We start from the raw sequence: 17,134 nt of genomic DNA, 5'->3' as shown, positions 1-17,134 counted from the left end.
AATAAGGAGGCAGTGAATGAGTAGGTGGGAACATGCAGGTAAAGATAAGTCAGGCTCACAGAAGTAATTGTAATCTAGTGACCTGGCATATATTCCATTAGAGTTACTGGATCACAATTAATAGAGAATTATGTTGTTGTATAGATGGATTGATTGCAAAGTAAACCATAGGATCTCAGTAATGACAATGTTCACTTGCTTAGCAGATTTAACATGGCAAAACATGCCAAGGCATTCCACTGGAAACTGCAGCCGTAAAAATTCAGCAAGTAGATCGATAAGTAACTCATTTGCTCGTTTCTCCTCCTTTAAGGTGCACTTTCATATCTGTTGCTTCAACCAAGCTTTTAGTCATCTGCCTTAATATTCCTTCTAATAAAAAATTATCATTAACTCTGTTTCTGCCTCACAGAAGCTGTCTGACCTGCTGAGAATTTCCACTCATAGTATTTCCCTACATAGTTTTGTCATTTTTGTTTCTCAGAATTGAAATTGGTTTTTATTGTCCCAGTTACATACAATGAAAAACTTGTCTTGCATACTGTTCATATAGATCAAATTATTACACAGTGTACTGGGGTGGAACAAAATAAAACAATAACAGAATGTAGAATAAAGTGTAACAGCTACTGCGAAAGCACAGTACAGTAAACAATAAAGTGTAAGATTATAATGAGGTAAATAGTGAAGCCAAGAGTCCATCTTATTGTCCTAGGGAACCATTCAATAGTTTTATAACAGTTGGGGTAGAAGTTGTTCTTCAGACCAGTGGTACACGCTTTCAGACATTTATGTCTTCTTTTGGATGGAAGAGAGAAGAGAGAATATGAACTTTGAACATGCTGGCTGCTTTACTGAGGCAGCAACACTCCTCCTTAATGCCTTGGTATGTTTTGTTCAGTGTGCTAAACAAATGTACACAAATGTTCATTACTGAGACCTTATGGTTTCCTTGGAGCAACTGGACGGTGAGGTGAGGTAAAAGCTTGACCTGAACTTACGATAATCAATTAAGTTCTGAGCTTGACTACAGTATACAATTTTGGCCTTATTTCTTATGGAAGACAGTGCTTGTTATAGAAGGACTGCAACAAAGATTCACCATCTTAATTTCTGCGATGGCATGAGGAGAAACTGAGTGGACTAGACTGTGTTCCTTTCTGTTTAGAAGAGTGAGAGATGACTACAATGGAAGATGAAGAAGCTTAAGGACCCCTTATGGTTGATAAAGAAAGGGTATTTTTCCCCAGCTAAAGAGTGTCTATCTCAAAACAAGAGGTTAGCCATAGAGACTGAGAAGTGAAGAAATTTCCTCATAGAAAATTTTCCATTCTCTACTCTGTTGTTGATTTCAATCAAATACAATCAATAGATTTTCAGATACTAAGAGATTAACAGACATAGGAATAGTGTAGAACAAAATACTTCAAGGGGGAGAATGAGGAATGGTGGGGAAGGCTTGAGGGGCAAAATGGTCCACTTTTGTTCCTCTTCCTTTCATGTTTATCATCTTATACTCTTTGTTTATATGAACATATTCCACTGTTGCTTTGAATTAAAATCAAATCCATGTTACCATATTATCGAAAGCACTAGATCCTTTATCATGTTATCCTTTGTTATAAGCAATACTTAAACACCCAACATAACAGAATGTACAAGCAGAACTTCCCACCTAGGTTTGACCATGATGTGCTGTACAATGTCATGCTTCAAAGTCATTTGACTTCTCAGGAAGATTTCAGTCCCCAGTGGAATATAAAGAATACTTAAGGGCAGCATAGGCTTGATACAAAAAAGGTATTTTCCTTGGCTAAAGATTCTAAAACCTGAGGTCACCATCTCAAAGTAAGGAGTTAGCCATAGAGGGCTGATATATCTTTAACTGACATTGTTAAGGCATTATTTCTGTCCTCATTCCTGCCTGGATGAGAGAAGCAACCTCACTTTTTATATAGCTATGTATGAAATGAATGGATCATCAACAGGACTTGTGAAAGGTAGCTGATTTAAAACTCCTCTTCAGAATAGGCCTTAATGCTCCACTGGAACACTGGGATTTAGTCCAAGTTCAGGTGAGACTGTTAGCAATCTCTGGTAGCTTACTTAATGAATCACTGTATCCAGATGACATTGACAAAGTAAGCATTTACATGATATCCCTAATTGCCCTTGATTTTGTGATTCACTTGGCTACCAGACCATACCCAACTATAAAATCCAAACTGAAACTAGTTGAATGCTACTTCTGTTGGTTGCAAATCATCTTGTCATAGAGAGGCAGAGCACAGAAATAGGCCCTCAGCTCTTCATGTCCATTTAAACTGCCTACTCCCAATGACCTGCACTTGGATCTTAGCTCTCCATATCCCTACTATAAGTGTACCTATTCAAACTTCTCTTAAACATTGAAACAGAGCTTCCATAGAAACATAGAAAGCCCACAGTACAATACAGGCCCTTCAGCCCACAAAGCTGTGCCGACCACGTACCTACCTTAGAACTTCCTAGGCTTTATCCATAGCTCCATGTACTGATCCAGGAGACTCTTAAAAGACCCTGTTGTATCCGCATTCACCACCACCGCCGGCAGCCCATTCCACACACTCGCCACTCTCTGCATAAAAAACTTACCTCTGACATCTCCTCTGTACCTACTTCCAAGCACCTTAAAACTGTGCCCTCTTGTGTTAGCCATTTCAGCTCTGGTCTCTGACTATCCACACAATCAATGCCTCTCATCATCTTGTACACCTCTATCAGGTCTCCTCTCATCCTCCGTCGCTCCAAGGTGAAAAAGCCAAGTTCACTCAACCTATTCTCATAAGGCATGCTCCCCAATCCAGGCAACATCCTTGTAAAACTCATCTGCACCCTTTCTATGGCTTCCACATCCTTCCTGTAGTGAGGCGAACAGAACTGAGCACAGTACTCCAAGTGGGGTCTGACCAGGGTCCTATATAGCTACAACATTACCTCTCAGTTCCTAAACTCAGTCCCACGATTGATGAAGGCCAATACACCGTACGCCTTCTTAACCACAGAGTCAACCTGCGCAGCTGCTTTGAAGTGTCTTATGGACTCGGACCCCAAGATCCCTCTGATACTCCACACTGCCAACAGTCTCAACATTAATACTACATTCTGCCATCATATTTGACCTACCAAAATGAACCACCTGGGTTGAACTCCATCTGCCACTTCTCAGCCCAGTTTTGCATCCTATCAATGTTCCACTGTAACCTCTGACAGACCTCCACACTATCCACAACAACTCCAACCTTTGTGTCATCAGCAAATTTACTAACCCATCCCTCCACTTCCTCATCCGGGTCATTTATAAAAGTAATGGAGAGTAAGGGTCCCAGAACAGATCCTGAGGCACGCTACTGGTCACCGACATCCACGCAGAATATGCCCTGACTACAACCACTCTTTGCCTTCTGTGGGAAAGCCAGTTCTGGATCCACAAATCAATGTCCCCTTGGATACCATGCCTCCTTACTTTCTCAGTAAGCCTTGCATAGGGTACCTTATCAAATGCCTTGCTGAAATCCATATACACTACATCTACTGCTCTACCCTCTTCAATGTGTTTAATCACATCCTCAAAAAATTCAATCAGGCTCATAAGGCATGACCTGCCTTTGACAAAGCCATGCTGACTATTCCTAATCATATTATGCCTCTCCAAACGTTCAAAAATCCTGCCTCTCAGGATCTTTTCCATCAAATTTCCAGCCACTGAAGTAAGACTCACCGGTCTATAATTTCCTGGGCTATCTCTACTCCCTCTCTTGAATAAGGGAACAACATCCACAACCCTCCAAACCTCCGGAACCTCTCCTGTCCACATTGTTAATGCAAGATTATCACCAGAGGCTCAGAAATCTCCTCTCTCATCTCCCACAGTAACCTGGGGTACATCCCGTCTGGTCCTGGTGACTTATCCAACTTGATGCTTTCCAAAAGCTCCAGCACATCCTCTCCCTTAATATCTATATGCTCAAGCTTTTCAGTCCGCTGTAAGTCATCCCTACAATCACCAAGATCCTTTTCCATAGTGAATACTGATGCAAAGTATTAATTAATTACCTCTGTTATCTCCACCAGTTCCATATACACTTTTCCACTGTCACACTTGATTGGTCCTATTCTCTCACGTCTTATTCTCTTGCTCTTCACATACTTCTAGAAGGCCTTGTGGTTTTCCTTAATCCTGTCCACCAAGACCTTCTCATAGCCCCTTCTGGCTTTCCTAATTTCATTCTTATGCTTCTTCCTGCTAGCCTTATAACCTTCTAGATCTCTATCATTACCTGGTTTTTTGAACCTTTTGTAAGCTTTTCTTTTCTTCTTGACTAGATTTACAACAGTCTTTGTACACCACAGTACCTGTACCCTACCATCCTTTCCTTGTCTCATTGGAACACATCTATGCAGAACTCCACACAAATTTCTCCTGAACATTTGCCACATTTCTGATGTACATTTCCCTGAGAACATCTGTTCCCAATTTAAGCTTCCGATTTCCTGCCTGATAGCCTGATACTTCCCCTTACTCCAATTAAACACTTTCCTAAGTTGTCTGTTCCTATTCTTCTCCAATGCTATGGGGAAGGAGATAGACCACTTGTTTTGGCAGCTCATTCCACACTCCCATGACCCTTTAAATAAAGATGTTTCCCCTCATGCTCCATTAGACTTTTCACCTTTCACCCTTAAGCCATGGCTTCTGGTTGTAGCCCCACCCAAACTCAGTGAAAAATGCCTGCTTGCATTTACCCCATCTATACCCCTCATAATTTTGTATACCTCTATCAAATCTCCTCTCAATCTTCTACTTTCTAAAGAATAAAGTCCTAAACTTTCCTTATAACTCAGGTCTTCCAGACCTCCTTATCAATCTTCTCTGCACTCTTTCAACCTTGTTTACATCTTTTCTGTAGATAGGTGACCAAATCTGCACACAATTCTCCAATTTAGGCCTCACCAATGTCTTATACAACTTCAGCATAACATCCCAACTTCCGTACTCAATTCATTGATTTGTGTAGGCCAATGTGCGAAAAGCTTTCTCTACAATCCTATCTACCTGTGACACCACTTTCATGTACCTGTATGTATCTGTATTTCCAGATCCCTTTATTCTACCACACTCTTCAGTGCCCTACCGTTCACTGTGTAAGACCTACCCTGGTTGGTTCTACCAAAGTGCAGACCTTGCACTCATCTGCATTAAATTCCATCCACCATTTCTCAGCCTATTTTTCCAGTTGATGCAGATCCCTCTGAAAGCCATTATAGCTTTCCTTGCTGTTCACTACCCCCCTAATCTTGGTGTCATCTGCAAATTTGCTGATTCAGTTAACCATGTTATCATCCAGTTCATTGATATAGATGACAATCAATGCAGAACCCAGCACCAAATAGGAAGTTATCAGGAAAGCAGATAAAGGCAAGGCAGTGGATGTTGTCTACATGGAGTTCAGAAAGGTATCTGACAAGGCCCTGCGTAGCAGGCTTGTCATTAAGGTTCACTTGCTTGGCATTCAGCACACCACTAGTCACAGACCTCTAGACGGAGAGGCAATCCTCTACTACTACTCTCTGGCTTCTCCCACAAAGTCAACGACTAATCTAATTTACTACCTCAATCTGAATGCTGATCAACTGAAACTTCTTGAACAGCATCCACACAGGGCCTTGTCAATTGCCTTAATGAACTCCATATAGACAACATCTACTGCCTTGCCTTTATCCTGGTGACTTTCTTGAAAAACTCTATAAGATTGGTTAGACATGATATACCATGCACAAAGCCATGCAGACTATCCTTAATGTCTATCCAAATACTTACAGTATTTATTTGGTCCCTTAGAATACCTTCTAATACCTTTCCCACAATTGATGTCAGACTCTCCAGCCTATAATTTCCTGGTTTCTGTTTAGAGCTTTTTTTAAACAGCTGAACAACATGGCTATCCTCCAATCCTCTGGTACCTCTCCTGCTGCGAAGGATGTTTTAAATATCTCTGCTAGGGCTCTGGCCATTTCTGTACTTGCCTCCCGTGGGGTCTGAGGGAATACCTTGTCAGGTCCTCGGGATTTATCCACCCAATTTGCTTCAGGGTAGTAAACACCACCTCCTTTGTATACTGTGCAAGATGCATGAAGTTGATGCTGCATTGTCTCACTTCTGTAGATTCTGTATCTGTCTTCTGAGTAAATACAGATGCAAAGAATGCATTGAAGATCTCTCCCATCTGTTTTGGCTCCATATATGGATTACCATTCTGGTCTTCCAGAGGACCAATTTTGTCCCTTGCAATCCTTTTGCTTTTAACATATGTGAAGAATCCCATAGGATTCTCCTTTACCTTGTCTGCTAGAGCAACTTCTTTTAGCCTTCCTGATTAATTTCTTAAGTGTTCTCTTGCATTTCTGGTACTCCATAAGCATCTCATTTGATCTACTGCTATGCACCTCTTTTTTCTCTTTACCAGGGCCTCAATATCTCTTGGAAACCAAAGTTCCCTTCACTTGTTGTCAGTACAAGTTCTTCCAATACTCAGTCCCAATTCAGCAGTTATTTGGACATGCCATGGAGTCAGCATATGTAAGACTATAGTGGCAACATGTTTAAAACACTGGATTAGCATTTGAGTCATGAAGATTTAAATTGCAATCCAGTATTCTGTCAATTAAATGAATTTTGGAATTAAAGAGTTGGAGTGTGATAACAATGGAACTACTTGATTATATTGTGAATGCATCCAGTTCACTAACAACCTTTAAATAACTCATCTGTTGTGATTCTAGATTATGCTAAAGACCTAGACATATATGTAAGTAACTCGCTGTAAGGTTTCACTGCTAATGTAATGGTTTCTCTGTAGCAGCAATGTTTGGGTTATGACTGGAGATAACGTTGTGCATTAGACTGGCGTATTAGACTGTTTCTTGAGAATGGGCCCTTTTTTTGATTCTTTATTAACCATATAGACAAATTAAGAATTATAAAGCTCTACCATTTATTCACATATTGTTTACTGTTTGTTATTTCGGGGTACTGATTTGTAACAGGGGACACATCGCGCAGCATCCACCCAAACCAGATTTCTTAAGTTTGGCCAGGCCGAGGGCTGTCGTCCCCTGGATAAGGCTGCTAGACGAACCGAGAGTTACATGTGTGTATGTATATAGAGTTAGGGCACCTATCACCTTTGCACGCTAGTGTATATTGGTTAAGACAGGAAAGTGGTTGGGAAACAGGAAAAAGTAGTTCTTAGTTTTATATTAGCTCATTAGTATTAAGTGTGATTCGTAACTGGAAACAGGTCAGTGCAAAAGTTTTAGGCACCCTAACTATATATATGTGCCTAAGATTTTTGCACAGTACTGTATATGTCCTCTGAAATGGTTTAGCAAGTTACTCAGTTCAAGGGCAATTTAAGTTGGGTAAAGAATTCTGACCTTCACTTCATCCTACAAACATATAACAAAAATTGTGGCTGGTTTTGTAATTAGATCAGTCTTCAATACTTGGTTTGGGGATTATGTTAGATCAGACAACTCATAACAGCACTTAATCAATACTATTGCTCATCAGGATTCTATTCATCAACAATGTCTTCAGAATTGATGTCTTTCTTTCCCTACTGCTCCTCTTCTTTCCGCAGTTTCCTTCACCTCAAAGCACACAACAAAATCAAAAGGAGGAAAAGTTCTTCAAAGTAGTGAATGATCTACACTCTAAGATTCTCAGTATAGAAGAGATCTTGTCAGTCAAGTCAAAACTTGTCAGGGTAGTAACAATGTTTGAGTGTTCTTCAAAGATAGCCCTTGATTTCAGAAGCAACAAGATTCTTTTGTAAGATCTTCCAAAACAAATGCCCCCACCCCTGAAAAAGCAGACCTCATGAAGCCTTTTGCCCTGTGCTTAATGTTCATGACCCAAGGGAAGGTCTCCAGCTAGGAGAAGTCTCAACGGACCAGAACCATGGAAATTACGCTGGTCACACCTGATACATCCGACCACCGGAAAAGTCCCGCGTCCAGGGAATGCGCCAAATAAGACAGACCAAGAGAGCGCAGTTGTCAGCTGGTGGAGTCATGCAGCATCTGCCTTCCCGTGATATTCAACAGTGTAAGGAGCAGGCCTGGCGACGGTACTTAGTGTGCGGCTCCAGTTTCTGGGTCTGATGATGTATGGTGTGCAATGAGCGATGGTTATATAACACCACAGTACACACTGGAGAACAGATGGCTGGAAGTATGTTACTTATAAATACACTCCGGGGAATCCCAAGGACATCATAAACCACACCGGTGACGCCTGAGTGATTTATGAACTTCATTTGAACCTCTCAAATGCGTTACGCACTCAAACAAGTTCAACTTCCAATCCTCCAACTCCGACCTCCCCTCCCATGCATCCTTCAGACCAATGGTTTTTGGGGTGCAGATGGCTTCCTCGTGTTTATGTTGATGCCATTAGGAGTTTGGATCATTTTTAATGAGGATTGTTTCTGGACATGTCCCACTAATGGCAACTCTCATTGATGCTGACTTCTGTCATGGCCTCACAGATGGGAAATCCACCTCCTTGATGCAAAGAAAAGGGAAAACAAAATGCACTTCTTTCTCATGCAACAGGAAGGCAATGTTTTCTCTGAAAAATAATACAGTCTCTAATTTATAACACTCCTGTATACATTACATTGATTCAATATATACACTGAACTAAATGGGTCCTTGTAAACACTGGTGTGTGGTCTGCAAATGAGAAACAGAAATCCCATTCTGTCACAATGCTGACACCTCAGGTACTGATGCTGTACCACACTAAGTCCCACGTAATCCTCCAAGATGTGTGTGCTGCACAGAGATGTGCTTTTAGCCATTATTTAGCTATATTAGGCTCATCTTTCCCTACATCCTTGTGGATGATTTCTCATCATTTATGCTGCCTCATTCACTTTATTCAAGTCCCTCCCACCCATCAACTCAGAGCTCACTGACCTACACTGCATTTCCCTCCGGCACAGCCTCAGAGTTAATCTTCTCAGCCTTATGCTCAAATCCCTCCACGGCCCTTGTTCCATCCTGTCTCTCTAACCTCCGACCCGTCTCCAGGCCTACACCCCTCAGACAGCTCTACCTGCCTTCACTTCTGATTTGTTATGATTCCCTCAATCCCTTCACCTCTCCATTAGTAATAACTTCTTCCTCTACCACTTGGAGGAATGGTTCCTCATTTTCTCTGTGTGTGTGTGTGTGTGTGTGTGTGTGTGTGTGTGTGTGTGTGTGTGTGTGTGTGTGTGTGTGTGTGTGTGTGTGTGTGTGTGTGTGTGTGTGTGTGTGTGTGTGTGTGTGTGGATGAGTGTGAGTGTGTGTCTGAGAGTGTGAGGGTGAGTGTGAGTATGTGTATCTGTGAGTGAGTGTGTGTGTGTGTGTCTGTCTGTGAGTGTGTGTGTGTTTGTGTGTATGTGTGTGGATGAGTGTGTGTGTGCATGTGTGTGTCTGTGAGTGTGTTTGTGTGTGTATAGATGAGTGTGTGTGAGAGTGTGAATGTGTGTCTGTGTGGAAGGGTGGGTGGGTAAGTGTGAGTGTATGTGTGTGTGGGGGGGGTTGCATGTCTCTCTGGCTTTATGTGTGTGAGTCTGTATGTGTGTGGGTCTGTGAGTGTGGGTGTGTCTGTGAGTGTGTGTGTGAGAGTGAGTATGTGTGTGTGTGAGAGAGAGAGAGTGTGTGTATGTATACATGTATGTGTGTGTGTGTGTATGTGGCAGAGAACGTCAGATTAGATGGCACCTCTTTAACATCAAGAGGCTCCACACAACCACCAAACTCCATAGAGAATGGGTCCTGGAGCTGCAGTTTGCAGACAACTGTGCTCCTGTGGCCCATACTCCGGAGGATCTTCAGACTGTCCTTGCTGTGGCAGTGAGAGCGTACAGCAGGATGGGGCTGACTGTCAATACCAAGACAGAAGTGGTTTGCCAGTGGAGTACCAGTGTCCCACCCACCCTACCTGCCTTCACTGTTGGTGATGAAAAGCTGTCAGTAGCGCCATCTTTCAAATATCTGGGGAGCATTCTCTCTGAGGATAGCGGCATTGACAACGACATCCAGAGCTGCATTAAACAGGCATCAGCTGCCTTTGGGAGACTTCAGCGTAGAGTCTTTCAGAACAGGAGCCTTCGTCCCTCCACAAAGGTCACCCTATACCAAGCGCTCTGTGTCACCACCCTCCTTTATGGCTGTGAAGCTTGGGTAACCTACAGCTGTCACATCAAGTCCTTGGAGCGCTTCCACATAAGCTGCCTTCAGCGCATCCTGGGAATTACCTGGCGTGAGCGGGTGCCTCACACCGAAATACTTGTAAAGACCAACTGCAGAAGTATTGAGGCCATGATCACCCAGCATCAGCTGCAGTGGCTGGGGCAGGTGATAAGGATGCCCCCATGTCAGCTACCCTGCAGAGTGTTATACGGCCAGCTACATCATGGTCGACGCTCAGCTGGAGGGCCGAAGATGCGATATAAGGATCAGATGAAGAATGCTTTAAGGAAGTGCAAGATCAGACCTGAGGACCTGGAGGATGTTGCTGCCGACCGTAACACTTGGCGACAGCTGTGTAGGGATGGGGTTCGTATTCTGGAGATGGAAAGAACAACCAGAAGACAGCAGAAGAGAGCCAGGAGAAATGCAGCCATGGTTGCCATCACTACCACCACTACCACATATACATGTCCCACCTGCAATAGAGCTTGTGGGTACAGGATAGGACTGTATAGTCATCAAAGATCTCACTGTTCAAGGTGTGGACATCGTCATCGGACTTCGATGGACAACCGAAGAAGAATGTGTGTGTGTGTGTGTGTGTGTGTGTGTGTGTGTGTGTGTGTGTGTGTGTGTGTGTGTGTGTGTGTGTGTGTGTGTGTGTGTGTGTGTGTGTGAGAGTGTGTGTGTGTGTGTGTGTGTGTGGACAATGGAACCCTTCATTATATCACAAACAAGTCCTGCCAAAGGGTTTCGACCTGAAACGTTGGCTGTACTTTTTTCCACAGATGCTGCCTGGGCTGCTGAGCTCCTCCAGCATTTTGTGTGTGTTGTCCTTCAATTAATAATGCTCTAATCGTATCCAATAAAGGATAAGACACAGTTGGATAGATTTTTGCATAGCTTGAAACTGAGCGTTCTGGGGAAAATGCATGTAGGTGGATTGAGTCCACAGCTAGATTAGCCATGATCTTATTAAATGACGGAGCAGGCTTGATGGGCCAAACAGCCTCCTCCTGTTCCTACTACTCATGCTCTTATGTCATCTCAGATCAGTTGATTGATAGTTCTTACAGCAATATTAAAACAATCTAGTCACTCAAACACAAAGTTAATCTGCCGGAGTTCACATGGTGCTCTGTCACCACTCTGCCCAAGAGGAAAAGAATTCTTCCCTCAGTTACTTTATCACATTCTGCTCACCTGTACGTGCAGGGGACCTTCATGACTCACCGCCAAACTGAGATCAACATAGGTGCTTAGTCACCTCCTGATATTTAGTCTCAGAATCCAATCTCGGGAGATTTCACCTGCTATTCAATATACTCACACTCAATTTCATACTTGCAAATAAAGACAAATATCACCCTGCTCTCCCAAGAATGTTAAGGTTCCTTTTTGACACTTCTGTACTTCACTACATTTAAAATGCTCCTTAAAACACAGCTCCATCCAAACCTTTGTCTTCGGCTCTATACATCCTTTGGCATGGTCTCACTATTTATCTATTTCTGCTCCCGTTAAACACCTTGTCTAATATTAATGCAAACTACTGTTTGGAGCCAAAGCCATTTAATATGGTCATCCCTCAGAAGCTGGTGGGTAAACTGTCCTCATTGGGTCTCAACACCTCTCCCTGTAAGTGGACCTTGGAGGGAAGGCCACAGTCAGTCCATCTTGGCAAAAACATCTCTAGTTCCAGCGATGTACACTCATCCTGCTGCAGATGCATCACTGGACAATGTGGAGAAGACCAAAGAGATGATTGTGGACTTCAGGAAGGTGCAAACTGACCACTCTTCACTGTACATACTCAGTTCCTCCATGAAGAGAGTTAGGAGCACCAATTTTCTGTGAGTGCACATAATGGATGATCTCAGCTGGTCCCTCAACACCACCTCTTTGGTCAAGAAAACACAAAATGTCTCCACTTCCTAATGAGATTAAGGCAGGTGAGTCTCTCACTATCATCCCCATTTTAACCAGTCTTTACAGGAGCATCCATCAAAAGTGTTCTGACCAGCTGCATCACCGTCTGGGATGGGAAATTGCAAACCACCTGACTGAACTTGAACTTAAACACAGAAGATTCTGTAGAATCTGGAAAACCAGAGCAATACACACGAAATGCGAGAGAAACTCAGCAGTTTTGGCAACATCTATGGAGAGGAATTAACAGTCGACATTTTAGGCCAAGACCTTTCATCAGGCTTCCCACAGCATTTTGTGTGTGTTGCCTTTCCTTCACCCCTACACCACTACATGCACAAAGAACTCAGCCATGAATCTGAAAACAAGGGAAAATGTTTCATTTTAAATGTCAATTAATTGAATGACAAGACATAAGAATTTGCACTAGTCTGATTTACAAGCATTCCATGGGTCAAGATGGTCCATGTGAATTTAATCCCTGTTTATTGAGATAGATTAGTAGAAAGGCCAAAATTTAGCTCGAATTACTCAGAACTAAGAAGTAAATCTTCCTCTGTGCTCTTAGTGGTCTCATGCAAAACATAAATTAATATTAAAATAACTTCATTAAAGCGACACACCAGTGTTCTAAATGTGCACTGGAGTGCGATGAAATGGGATTTTAATTTTCACTTTATTGAGTTATAATGCCTCATTCGAATGAATTAGCTACTATTTCATTACTCCCTCCAGCATTGTAATGTTAACGTACTGATGTTAAGGATGGTTCGTGAGTAAATCTGTGATTTTTGCTGCTCAACTTCAGTCACGGAACATTATGCTTTACAATGTCTGGATTCGACTCTTTGAAAGCTCATGGTAACAAAGAAATTCCCACATTACCATCAATAAAAGCTCATGGCCCGGAGAATGAATTGAGGGAATTGGGCAGAAAGAACTGAAGCCAGCACCAGATGAGAACGTCCATGGTCGACCCAAAATTAAGCTTTATAGTGTGCTAACAAATGTTTGAAAGCCTGATAGCCTCTAAACAATTTGCTAGTCAAACACCTTGTACTTCCGGAGCTCTTTCCTTGCTCACTTTCAACTTAAAGTAGTGGTTAGATCTCAATGCCGTCAGGTTGCTTTGTTCAGAGAAGGACTTCACCATATCCAAGCAAGTGCCTTTTCTGGCTTCTCTGAACAGGTTACTGGTGCAGCACACAAGGAACTCAGCAGGTCAGACAGCATCAATGAAAATGAACGAACAGTCGACATTTCAGGACAAGATCCTTCATCAGAACTGGAAAGGAAAGGGGAAGATGTCAGAATAAAAAGGTGAGGGGCGGGGGGAAGGAGAGCAAACAAGAAGGTGATAGGTGAAGCCAGGTGGATGGGGGAGGAGGATGAAGTAAGAACTTACTAGTCCAGGGGTGAAATCACCAATGAATTCACTATAGTAGATAGAGTTAAATTTGTCCTGTAGTGGTGTGCTACACGCAGCGCTGAAATAACGACACGTAGTCGATGAGCTGCAGTTGCAAAAGAGAATTATTCGAACTTCGCGGCCTCGCTTTTAAGCCTTCCTGATCCCGCCCTCCCCGGGCGGGAATACTGTAGGGGGCGCGTATTCACAGTCCCATCCCGCGCGCAGGCTTTTCCCCTTGCTGGTGAAGCAGACTTGGCACCCTTTTTGGGACCGGCCTCAATGCCGGCGCGCGCCGATTTGTGAGCCGGTACGAGTGCGCTGGGAAGTGAGTCGCCACATAACCCCCCCCCCAGAACCGGCGATACACCCCCCAATGTCCACAGCCTGGGCTGGACTCTGTTTGGGAGGTCGGCCTCTGCACCACGGTGCCGGAAACTCAACCGGTTGCGCCAAGTCCACATGGGCCGGTCTGAGTCGGTCCACAGTGAAAACCTCCTCTTTCCCCCCAATGTCCAGCACGAATGTGGACCCGTTGTTTCTGATCACCGTAAATAGCCCCTCGTAGGGCCGCTGTAGCGGTGCCCGATGTCTGCCCCGTTGTACAAAAACAAACTTACAGTTTAGCAGGTCTTTGGGTACGCAGGTCCGGTTTTGCCCATGCTGCGAAGTGGGTATGGGGGCCAGGTTACTGAGCCTCTCGCGTAGTCTGCCCATGACTGCTGCGGGTTCTTCCTCTTGCCCCCTTGGGGCTGGTATGAACTCCCCAGGAATGACCAGGGGTGCGCCGTACACCAACTCGACCGACGAGGCGTGCAGATCATCTTTGGGTGCCGTGCGGATGCCAAGTAGGACCCAGGGAAGCTCGTCCACCCAGTTAGCTCCTCTCAGGCGGGCCATGAGAGTCGACTTCAGGTGACAGTGGAAACACTCCACCAGTCCGTTCGACTGTGGGTGGTAGGCAGTTGTGTGGTGCAGCTGAGTCCCCAACAGGCTGGCCATCGCTGACCACAGGCTGGAGGTGAACTGGGTGCCTCTGTCGGAGGTAATGTGGGCCGGTACACCAAAGCGGGAAACCCAGGTGGCGATCAGCGCCCGGGCGCAAGATTCAGAGGTGGTGTTGGTGAGCGAGATCGCCTCTGGCCATCTTGTGAACCAGTCTACGATAGTGAGGAGGTGCCGCGCTCCTCGCGACACTGGCAGGGGGCCCACGATATCCACATGAATGTGGTCGAAACGCCGGTGGGTGGGGTGGAACTTCTGCGGCAGAGCTTTGGTGTGCCGCTGCACCTTGGCCGTCTGGCAGTGCATGCACGTTTTGGCCCATTCACGGACCTGCTTGCGGAGTCCGTGCCAAACGAACCTGTTGGCTACCATCCGGACGGTTGTCCTGATGGAGGGGTGCGCTAAGTTGTAAATGGAGTTGAAAACGCGCTGCCGCCAGGCTGCCGGGACGATGGGGTGGGGTTGGCCGGTGGTGACGTCACAGAGTAGGGTCCTCTCACCTGGGCCTACGGGGAGGTCCTGGAGCTGCAAACCAGAGACTGCAGTCCTGTAACTAGGGATCTCCTCATCTGCCTCCTCGTCCCAGGTAATGTCCTTGCCCTTACTCGACATCAGGGTGAACAGGGGGCGCATGATCCGGGCAGCTGAAGGGAGGAAGCGGTGGTAGAAATTGACCATACCTACAAATTCCTGAAGGCCTTTGATCGTGGTGGGTCGGGGGAAATGGCGGACCGCGTCTACCTTGGCGGGCAGAGGGGTTGCCCCGTCTTTAGTAATCCTGTGGCCCAGGAAGTCGATGGTGTCGAGCCCGAACTGGCATTTGGCCGGGTTGATTGTCAGGCCGTATTCACTCAGTCGGGCGTAGAGTTGACGGAGGTGGGACAGATGCTCCTGACGACTGCTGCTGGCTATGAGGATGTCGTCCAAATAGATAAAAGCAAAGTCCAGGTCGCGTCCCACTGCATCCATTAACCGCCCCCATGGGGATGAATAAAGTATCTATCTATCTATCTATCTATCTATCTGAGTGCCGTTTTGGGGATGTCGTCCAGATGCATCGGGATTTGATGGTATCCTCGGACGAGGTCTACCTTGGAGAAGATCCGTGCGCCATGCAGGTTTGCTGCAAAGTCCTGAATGTGCAGCACAGGGTAGCGGTCCAGTGTTGTAGCCTCGTTCAGCCTGCGGTAGTCGCCGCATGGTCTCCAGCCCCCTGTTGCTTTGGGCACCATGTGCAGGGGGGAGGCCCATGGGCTGTCGGACCGCCGTATGATCCCCAATTCCTCCATCCTCTTGAACTCCTCCTTCGCCAGTCGGAGCTTGTCCGGGGAAAGCCTTCGAGCACGGGCGTGGAGGGGTGATCCCTGGGTCGGGGCGTGGTGCTGTACGCCGTGTCGGGGCATGGCTGCCATGAACTGCGGTGCCAGAACCGATGGGAAATCCACCAGGACTCTGGTGAAGTCGTTGTCGGACAGCGTGATGGAGTCTAGGTGTGGGGCTGGCAACTGGGCTTCTCCCAGGGAGAACGTCTGAAAGGTCTCGGCGTGGACCAGTCTCTGCCTCGGCAGGTCGACCAGCAGGCTGTGAGCCCGCAAAAAATCCATGCCCAGGAGCAGTTGGGCTACGGCAGCCAGTGTGAAGTCCCACATAAACCGGCTGGAGCTGAACTGTAGCCGCACCGTACGGGTGCCGTAGGTCCTTACTGTGCTGCCGTTCGCAGCCCTCAGGGTGGGACCCGGTGCCCTGTTGCGGGTGTCGTAACTCGTCGGAGGTAAGACGCTGATCTCGGCTCCTGTGTCGACCAAAACACGGCGTCCCGACCTCTTGTCCCACACATACAGGAGGCTATCCTGATGGCCAGCTGCCGTAGCTATCAGCGGCGGCTGGCCCTGGCGTTTCCCGGGAACTTGCAGGGCGGGCTACAGCAGCGGGCTTCTGCGCCCCACCGCTGGTGGTAGAAACACCATTGTTCGTTGGGCTCCCCATCACTGCCTCTGGGGCTAGCGGTCTCTGTGGCCAGGCCTGAACTGGTTTGCTGCTGGGAGCATGGCCGGGTGATCTGTGCGATGGATGCCCCACTCTCCTTCTTGGCGTTCCACAGCAAATCCGTCCGGGCTGCCACCTTCCGGGAGTCACTGAAATCCGCGTCGGACAGCAGCAGGCGTATGTCCTCAGGCAGCTGCTCCAGGAATGCCTGCTGAAACATGAGGCAGGGCTTGTGACCTCCGGCCAGGGACAGCATCTCGTTCATCAAAGCCGACAGCGGCTTGTCTCCCAAACCAACCAGGTGCAGTAAGCGGGCAGCTCGCTCGTGCCGTGAGAGTCCGAAAGTCCTTATGAGCAGGGCTTTGAATTCTGTGCATTTGCCGTCCGCTGGGGGCGACTGTATGAACTCCTCAACCTGGGCTGCTGTTTCCTGGTCGAGGGAGCTCACCACCTAGTAGTAACGTGTGGCATCCGAGGTTATCTGCCGAATGTGGAATTGGGCTTCTGCTTGCTGGAACC

The sequence above is a fragment of the Hemitrygon akajei genome, chromosome 19, assembly GCF_048418815.1.
Source record: "Hemitrygon akajei chromosome 19, sHemAka1.3, whole genome shotgun sequence".
NCBI lineage: Eukaryota > Metazoa > Chordata > Chondrichthyes > Myliobatiformes > Dasyatidae > Hemitrygon > Hemitrygon akajei.
This window is presented reverse-complemented; position numbering follows the sequence as displayed.